This window comes from Schistocerca serialis, chromosome 2, assembly GCF_023864345.2.
Source record: "Schistocerca serialis cubense isolate TAMUIC-IGC-003099 chromosome 2, iqSchSeri2.2, whole genome shotgun sequence".
In the NCBI taxonomy this organism is placed as follows: domain Eukaryota; kingdom Metazoa; phylum Arthropoda; class Insecta; order Orthoptera; family Acrididae; genus Schistocerca; species Schistocerca serialis.
In genome coordinates, this window is record NC_064639.1 from 769,481,072 (window position 1) to 769,490,764 (window position 9,693).

The 9,693-nt window shown below is 52.1% G+C and overlaps 3 non-coding genes and 1 pseudogene across 3 annotated transcripts; all 4 read right to left on the reverse strand.

The window, feature by feature from the left end:
• Window positions 1-432: 432 nt before the first annotated feature.
• LOC126458692 (U1 spliceosomal RNA) lies at window positions 433-595 on the reverse strand. Its single transcript, XR_007585686.1, has one exon. It is a non-coding gene; the product is annotated as a U1 spliceosomal RNA (small nuclear RNA).
• Window positions 596-2,752: 2,157 nt separating this feature from the next.
• On the reverse strand, window positions 2,753-2,896 carry LOC126458709 (U1 spliceosomal RNA; annotated as a pseudogene).
• A 2,157-nt stretch (window positions 2,897-5,053) lies between these two features.
• Window positions 5,054-5,216, reverse strand: LOC126458693 (U1 spliceosomal RNA). The gene has a single exon (XR_007585687.1). It is a non-coding gene; the product is annotated as a U1 spliceosomal RNA (small nuclear RNA).
• A 2,157-nt stretch (window positions 5,217-7,373) lies between these two features.
• LOC126458694 (U1 spliceosomal RNA) lies at window positions 7,374-7,536 on the reverse strand. The gene has a single exon (XR_007585688.1). It is a non-coding gene; the product is annotated as a U1 spliceosomal RNA (small nuclear RNA).
• Window positions 7,537-9,693: the final 2,157 nt, after the last annotated feature.

Sequence of the window (9,693 nt, forward strand, 5' to 3'; positions counted from 1 at the left end):
TACCTGGCCACAGACGACAAAGCGTTCGGCTGGGCGACGCCTCGTGTACGCCGGCTCGCGCCACCGCGGTCGCCGCGCGTGCAGGGAATGCCGCGCCGTCCAATTGCGTTTGGCGCGCATTCCCCTGATGGACAGAGAAAGCCAAAAGTCGCCGTTCGGCCATTAATGTGGATGTCGTACCAGAGTTAGACCGCTTGTGCCATCTCGCGGCTGCCGCTGCTACTACTGGTGCGCGTCCCCCGCGCTTATCGAACAGACAGTGTGCTCTGGCTCTGGGTTTGACGCCAGGTCGACGCAGACGTGTGGTACGCGCGTAGCGCGAGTGCTGCTGCGTTTGGCAGTCCCTTGCGGAACACGTTGCTGGCCGAGTGCTCAGACGCACTAGTTACCGACTGCTACCACAGAATACTGCGTTTGCAATTGAAATAGACACCGGGACAGCGCGAACGCAAGTCCCGACTACCAAAAATTATGCGCCCGAGTTACTCACATTTGGAGTAATCGCGGGGGTCAGCTCGACCGAAGTGCAATGGAAGGGCCTCACCCCGGAGGAACCGCCTTCATGATCACGGTATCCCCTACGCCAGGTAAGTATGCATTCGTCGCGCCACAGGCGAGAATTTGTAGTGCCTCGCGCTATCGAGATGTAACGAGAGCTCCTGACGTTTCCGCAATCGGCGAACAGAATGGTGGCCGTCCATGTACCTGTCTCCTTACAAGAGAGCTATTGGCTGTCGAGTTAGATGGCAGACAGTCGCAACAACGCTCCTCTGCCGAGAAAAACGATGCATTTTGTGCGAGCAGCACCATACGGCTCGCGGCGCCGGCCGCTGCTGGGGTTAATTTACCGTTCCCTCCGGAAGATGGCGGGCCAAGTCCGGGTTGCCGCCTCCGGGCCCTCCTCTCCGTCTCCAACGAGCCCTCTTCCTCGGCTGTTGCAACCGCGAATGCGATCTGCGGAATGAGTGCTTTTTGCAGCCACAATGCAAGCCACACTTTACTTTCGCTCCTTCCAGGAGAGCCCTTAGTGCTAGCAAATACGGCAGCATTGTCACGCGCGGTCGACTGTCGCCGAGCAACTGAAGGACCACAGCTCAGACTGTCAGATGTTCTAAGAGAGCTGGATGCACTCGTGAGTGTTGTGCGCGACGAACAAACAGGACGTCAGTGAACTCCAAGAACGAACATCAGCCAGCACGTTCGACATTCGACGCCGAGTAACAGAAGACACTTAAAAGGTAACACTTCTTTTTGCTTCTCCTTCCGAGTAGGACGTGGAAAGCTCGATCGAATATTTGTGCAAATTTTCATTCGGAATATGGACATATTTTCTTCGCGCATAAGAGAGAAAAATAAAGTCTCATCCATGACAACATTTCAGCTGTGTCGGGTTGATTTCGAAGATGCAGATTAATTGTGCGGTATTTGGTAAACGATTGATACCTTGTAGCAATCTTGGCTTAGACGTGGATTAGGTAAAGATAAAACTAAATTGCTTTTTGTTTGTAAACACAACACGTCAGGTGTGTAACAAAGCGATGGGAAACAAGGAAGTCTCTTTTCTGTGAATGTAGTGATGCAACAACGAATTCACTGAGGGCTACCCGTTTCTGCAATTAGTAATTTATTGAAACTGCCGCTATTACGCGTCTGTCAATGTAGAACTGTGTGTGTTACAGAAGGCACTGTTCGGATATTTTGTCAGTGAGTAGGGAGAAATTGTGTTTTTAATTACACTTGTTACAGATGTTATTTCCATTCCATTCGAAACCTATCTGTTCTCACTCCAAGGGCGCCCATACGACAGACAGTTTGTACAGGGGGTGGGGGACGGCTGAATCTGGAGGTATGGTGTACTTTTAATATTTTGGAAGACGAATAGCGAGCTTGTAAAGAGGCCATAAACAGATTTGAAGTTCCGAACCTGGTAAAGACGTGTGTAATACAGACCTTTTGACTCGATTTCTTGCAAGAAAAACACCTGATAACATTGCGTTTTCTACTTTCCCTGGGAGCCCCGAGTACAGGCGAAACACAACACCTGCGACGACAAGACATTCCTTACAGAAAGTAAACGCTCACTGTCGTGGCCTAATAAACAGCCTACAGCGGTTCTCGTCCCATCACCGAATTTGAGCAACGCTGGCCCTCGTTGTCAGTGTGGCCGCCTGGGAGCACAAGTGGCTGTTGCCTAGAATTTCTCTTCCCCGTTTTCGGTACAGTTGGCCACGTCATTTCACATCCCCGCAAGCTCCTCAAGTGCCGCAAGTCTGCAAGTCTCGGGACGCTACGCTAGACGCTTGCTGCCGGCCCCCTCATGTACCTGGCCACAGACGACAAAGCGTTCGGCTGGGCGACGCCTCGTGTACGCCGGCTCGCGCCACCGCGGTCGCCGCGCGTGCAGGGAATGCCGCGCCGTCCAATTGCGTTTGGCGCGCATTCCCCTGATGGACAGAGAAAGCCAAAAGTCGCCGTTCGGCCATTAATGTGGATGTCGTACCAGAGTTAGACCGCTTGTGCCATCTCGCGGCTGCCGCTGCTACTACTGGTGCGCGTCCCCCGCGCTTATCGAACAGACAGTGTGCTCTGGCTCTGGGTTTGACGCCAGGTCGACGCAGACGTGTGGTACGCGCGTAGCGCGAGTGCTGCTGCGTTTGGCAGTCCCTTGCGGAACACGTTGCTGGCCGAGTGCTCAGACGCACTAGTTACCGACTGCTACCACAGAATACTGCGTTTGCAATTGAAATAGACACCGGGACAGCGCGAACGCAAGTCCCGACTACCAAAAATTATGCGCCCGAGTTACTCACATTTGGAGTAATCGCGGGGGTCAGCTCGACCGAAGTGCAATGGAACCGCCTTCATGATCACGGTATCCCCTACGCCAGGTAAGTATGCATTCGTCGCGCCACAGGCGAGAATTTGTAGTGCCTCGCGCTATCGAGATGTAACGAGAGCTCCTGACGTTTCCGCAATCGGCGAACAGAATGGTGGCCGTCCATGTACCTGTCTCCTTACAAGAGAGCTATTGGCTGTCGAGTTAGATGGCAGACAGTCGCAACAACGCTCCTCTGCCGAGAAAAACGATGCATTTTGTGCGAGCAGCACCATACGGCTCGCGGCGCCGGCCGCTGCTGGGGTTAATTTACCGTTCCCTCCGGAAGATGGCGGGCCAAGTCCGGGTTGCCGCCTCCGGGCCCTCCTCTCCGTCTCCAACGAGCCCTCTTCCTCGGCTGTTGAAACCGCGAATGCGATCTGCGGAATGAGTGCTTTTTGCAGCCACAATGCAAGCCACACTTTACTTTCGCTCCTTCCAGGAGAGCCCTTAGTGCTAGCAAATACGGCAGCATTGTCACGCGCGGTCGACTGTCGCCGAGCAACTGAAGGACCACAGCTCAGACTGTCAGATGTTCTAAGAGAGCTGGATGCACTCGTGAGTGTTGTGCGCGACGAACAAACAGGACGTCAGTGAACTCCAAGAACGAACATCAGCCAGCACGTTCGACATTCGACGCCGAGTAACAGAAGACACTTAAAAGGTAACACTTCTTTTTGCTTCTCCTTCCGAGTAGGACGTGGAAAGCTCGATCGAATATTTGTGCAAATTTTCATTCGGAATATGGACATATTTTCTTCGCGCATAAGAGAGAAAAATAAAGTCTCATCCATGACAACATTTCAGCTGTGTCGGGTTGATTTCGAAGATGCAGATTAATTGTGCGGTATTTGGTAAACGATTGATACCTTGTAGCAATCTTGGCTTAGACGTGGATTAGGTAAAGATAAAACTAAATTGCTTTTTGTTTGTAAACACAACACGTCAGGTGTGTAACAAAGCGATGGGAAACAAGGAAGTCTCTTTTCTGTGAATGTAGTGATGCAACAACGAATTCACTGAGGGCTACCCGTTTCTGCAATTAGTAATTTATTGAAACTGCCGCTATTACGCGTCTGTCAATGTAGAACTGTGTGTGTTACAGAAGGCACTGTTCGGATATTTTGTCAGTGAGTAGGGAGAAATTGTGTTTTTAATTACACTTGTTACAGATGTTATTTCCATTCCATTCGAAACCTATCTGTTCTCACTCCAAGGGCGCCCATACGACAGACAGTTTGTACAGGGGGTGGGGGACGGCTGAATCTGGAGGTATGGTGTACTTTTAATATTTTGGAAGACGAATAGCGAGCTTGTAAAGAGGCCATAAACAGATTTGAAGTTCCGAACCTGGTAAAGACGTGTGTAATACAGACCTTTTGACTCGATTTCTTGCAAGAAAAACACCTGATAACATTGCGTTTTCTACTTTCCCTGGGAGCCCCGAGTACAGGCGAAACACAACACCTGCGACGACAAGACATTCCTTACAGAAAGTAAACGCTCACTGTCGTGGCCTAATAAACAGCCTACAGCGGTTCTCGTCCCATCACCGAATTTGAGCAACGCTGGCCCTCGTTGTCAGTGTGGCCGCCTGGGAGCACAAGTGGCTGTTGCCTAGAATTTCTCTTCCCCGTTTTCGGTACAGTTGGCCACGTCATTTCACATCCCCGCAAGCTCCTCAAGTGCCGCAAGTCTGCAAGTCTCGGGACGCTACGCTAGACGCTTGCTGCCGGCCCCCTCATGTACCTGGCCACAGACGACAAAGCGTTCGGCTGGGCGACGCCTCGTGTACGCCGGCTCGCGCCACCGCGGTCGCCGCGCGTGCAGGGAATGCCGCGCCGTCCAATTGCGTTTGGCGCGCATTCCCCTGATGGACAGAGAAAGCCAAAAGTCGCCGTTCGGCCATTAATGTGGATGTCGTACCAGAGTTAGACCGCTTGTGCCATCTCGCGGCTGCCGCTGCTACTACTGGTGCGCGTCCCCCGCGCTTATCGAACAGACAGTGTGCTCTGGCTCTGGGTTTGACGCCAGGTCGACGCAGACGTGTGGTACGCGCGTAGCGCGAGTGCTGCTGCGTTTGGCAGTCCCTTGCGGAACACGTTGCTGGCCGAGTGCTCAGACGCACTAGTTACCGACTGCTACCACAGAATACTGCGTTTGCAATTGAAATAGACACCGGGACAGCGCGAACGCAAGTCCCGACTACCAAAAATTATGCGCCCGAGTTACTCACATTTGGAGTAATCGCGGGGGTCAGCTCGACCGAAGTGCAATGGAAGGGCCTCACCCCGGAGGAACCGCCTTCATGATCACGGTATCCCCTACGCCAGGTAAGTATGCATTCGTCGCGCCACAGGCGAGAATTTGTAGTGCCTCGCGCTATCGAGATGTAACGAGAGCTCCTGACGTTTCCGCAATCGGCGAACAGAATGGTGGCCGTCCATGTACCTGTCTCCTTACAAGAGAGCTATTGGCTGTCGAGTTAGATGGCAGACAGTCGCAACAACGCTCCTCTGCCGAGAAAAACGATGCATTTTGTGCGAGCAGCACCATACGGCTCGCGGCGCCGGCCGCTGCTGGGGTTAATTTACCGTTCCCTCCGGAAGATGGCGGGCCAAGTCCGGGTTGCCGCCTCCGGGCCCTCCTCTCCGTCTCCAACGAGCCCTCTTCCTCGGCTGTTGAAACCGCGAATGCGATCTGCGGAATGAGTGCTTTTTGCAGCCACAATGCAAGCCACACTTTACTTTCGCTCCTTCCAGGAGAGCCCTTAGTGCTAGCAAATACGGCAGCATTGTCACGCGCGGTCGACTGTCGCCGAGCAACTGAAGGACCACAGCTCAGACTGTCAGATGTTCTAAGAGAGCTGGATGCACTCGTGAGTGTTGTGCGCGACGAACAAACAGGACGTCAGTGAACTCCAAGAACGAACATCAGCCAGCACGTTCGACATTCGACGCCGAGTAACAGAAGACACTTAAAAGGTAACACTTCTTTTTGCTTCTCCTTCCGAGTAGGACGTGGAAAGCTCGATCGAATATTTGTGCAAATTTTCATTCGGAATATGGACATATTTTCTTCGCGCATAAGAGAGAAAAATAAAGTCTCATCCATGACAACATTTCAGCTGTGTCGGGTTGATTTCGAAGATGCAGATTAATTGTGCGGTATTTGGTAAACGATTGATACCTTGTAGCAATCTTGGCTTAGACGTGGATTAGGTAAAGATAAAACTAAATTGCTTTTTGTTTGTAAACACAACACGTCAGGTGTGTAACAAAGCGATGGGAAACAAGGAAGTCTCTTTTCTGTGAATGTAGTGATGCAACAACGAATTCACTGAGGGCTACCCGTTTCTGCAATTAGTAATTTATTGAAACTGCCGCTATTACGCGTCTGTCAATGTAGAACTGTGTGTGTTACAGAAGGCACTGTTCGGATATTTTGTCAGTGAGTAGGGAGAAATTGTGTTTTTAATTACACTTGTTACAGATGTTATTTCCATTCCATTCGAAACCTATCTGTTCTCACTCCAAGGGCGCCCATACGACAGACAGTTTGTACAGGGGGTGGGGGACGGCTGAATCTGGAGGTATGGTGTACTTTTAATATTTTGGAAGACGAATAGCGAGCTTGTAAAGAGGCCATAAACAGATTTGAAGTTCCGAACCTGGTAAAGACGTGTGTAATACAGACCTTTTGACTCGATTTCTTGCAAGAAAAACACCTGATAACATTGCGTTTTCTACTTTCCCTGGGAGCCCCGAGTACAGGCGAAACACAACACCTGCGACGACAAGACATTCCTTACAGAAAGTAAACGCTCACTGTCGTGGCCTAATAAACAGCCTACAGCGGTTCTCGTCCCATCACCGAATTTGAGCAACGCTGGCCCTCGTTGTCAGTGTGGCCGCCTGGGAGCACAAGTGGCTGTTGCCTAGAATTTCTCTTCCCCGTTTTCGGTACAGTTGGCCACGTCATTTCACATCCCCGCAAGCTCCTCAAGTGCCGCAAGTCTGCAAGTCTCGGGACGCTACGCTAGACGCTTGCTGCCGGCCCCCTCATGTACCTGGCCACAGACGACAAAGCGTTCGGCTGGGCGACGCCTCGTGTACGCCGGCTCGCGCCACCGCGGTCGCCGCGCGTGCAGGGAATGCCGCGCCGTCCAATTGCGTTTGGCGCGCATTCCCCTGATGGACAGAGAAAGCCAAAAGTCGCCGTTCGGCCATTAATGTGGATGTCGTACCAGAGTTAGACCGCTTGTGCCATCTCGCGGCTGCCGCTGCTACTACTGGTGCGCGTCCCCCGCGCTTATCGAACAGACAGTGTGCTCTGGCTCTGGGTTTGACGCCAGGTCGACGCAGACGTGTGGTACGCGCGTAGCGCGAGTGCTGCTGCGTTTGGCAGTCCCTTGCGGAACACGTTGCTGGCCGAGTGCTCAGACGCACTAGTTACCGACTGCTACCACAGAATACTGCGTTTGCAATTGAAATAGACACCGGGACAGCGCGAACGCAAGTCCCGACTACCAAAAATTATGCGCCCGAGTTACTCACATTTGGAGTAATCGCGGGGGTCAGCTCGACCGAAGTGCAATGGAAGGGCCTCACCCCGGAGGAACCGCCTTCATGATCACGGTATCCCCTACGCCAGGTAAGTATGCATTCGTCGCGCCACAGGCGAGAATTTGTAGTGCCTCGCGCTATCGAGATGTAACGAGAGCTCCTGACGTTTCCGCAATCGGCGAACAGAATGGTGGCCGTCCATGTACCTGTCTCCTTACAAGAGAGCTATTGGCTGTCGAGTTAGATGGCAGACAGTCGCAACAACGCTCCTCTGCCGAGAAAAACGATGCATTTTGTGCGAGCAGCACCATACGGCTCGCGGCGCCGGCCGCTGCTGGGGTTAATTTACCGTTCCCTCCGGAAGATGGCGGGCCAAGTCCGGGTTGCCGCCTCCGGGCCCTCCTCTCCGTCTCCAACGAGCCCTCTTCCTCGGCTGTTGAAACCGCGAATGCGATCTGCGGAATGAGTGCTTTTTGCAGCCACAATGCAAGCCACACTTTACTTTCGCTCCTTCCAGGAGAGCCCTTAGTGCTAGCAAATACGGCAGCATTGTCACGCGCGGTCGACTGTCGCCGAGCAACTGAAGGACCACAGCTCAGACTGTCAGATGTTCTAAGAGAGCTGGATGCACTCGTGAGTGTTGTGCGCGACGAACAAACAGGACGTCAGTGAACTCCAAGAACGAACATCAGCCAGCACGTTCGACATTCGACGCCGAGTAACAGAAGACACTTAAAAGGTAACACTTCTTTTTGCTTCTCCTTCCGAGTAGGACGTGGAAAGCTCGATCGAATATTTGTGCAAATTTTCATTCGGAATATGGACATATTTTCTTCGCGCATAAGAGAGAAAAATAAAGTCTCATCCATGACAACATTTCAGCTGTGTCGGGTTGATTTCGAAGATGCAGATTAATTGTGCGGTATTTGGTAAACGATTGATACCTTGTAGCAATCTTGGCTTAGACGTGGATTAGGTAAAGATAAAACTAAATTGCTTTTTGTTTGTAAACACAACACGTCAGGTGTGTAACAAAGCGATGGGAAACAAGGAAGTCTCTTTTCTGTGAATGTAGTGATGCAACAACGAATTCACTGAGGGCTACCCGTTTCTGCAATTAGTAATTTATTGAAACTGCCGCTATTACGCGTCTGTCAATGTAGAACTGTGTGTGTTACAGAAGGCACTGTTCGGATATTTTGTCAGTGAGTAGGGAGAAATTGTGTTTTTAATTACACTTGTTACAGATGTTATTTCCATTCCATTCGAAACCTATCTGTTCTCACTCCAAGGGCGCCCATACGACAGACAGTTTGTACAGGGGGTGGGGGACGGCTGAATCTGGAGGTATGGTGTACTTTTAATATTTTGGAAGACGAATAGCGAGCTTGTAAAGAGGCCATAAACAGATTTGAAGTTCCGAACCTGGTAAAGACGTGTGTAATACAGACCTTTTGACTCGATTTCTTGCAAGAAAAACACCTGATAACATTGCGTTTTCTACTTTCCCTGGGAGCCCCGAGTACAGGCGAAACACAACACCTGCGACGACAAGACATTCCTTACAGAAAGTAAACGCTCACTGTCGTGGCCTAATAAACAGCCTACAGCGGTTCTCGTCCCATCACCGAATTTGAGCAACGCTGGCCCTCGTTGTCAGTGTGGCCGCCTGGGAGCACAAGTGGCTGTTGCCTAGAATTTCTCTTCCCCGTTTTCGGTACAGTTGGCCACGTCATTTCACATCCCCGCAAGCTCCTCAAGTGCCGCAAGTCTGCAAGTCTCGGGACGCTACGCTAGACGCTTGCTGCCGGCCCCCTCATGTACCTGGCCACAGACGACAAAGCGTTCGGCTGGGCGACGCCTCGTGTACGCCGGCTCGCGCCACCGCGGTCGCCGCGCGTGCAGGGAATGCCGCGCCGTCCAATTGCGTTTGGCGCGCATTCCCCTGATGGACAGAGAAAGCCAAAAGTCGCCGTTCGGCCATTAATGTGGATGTCGTACCAGAGTTAGACCGCTTGTGCCATCTCGCGGCTGCCGCTGCTACTACTGGTGCGCGTCCCCCGCGCTTATCGAACAGACAGTGTGCTCTGGCTCTGGGTTTGACGCCAGGTCGACGCAGACGTGTGGTACGCGCGTAGCGCGAGTGCTGCTGCGTTTGGCAGTCCCTTGCGGAACACGTTGCTGGCCGAGTGCTCAGACGCACTAGTTACCGACTGCTACCACAGAATACTGCGTTTGCAATTGAAATAGACA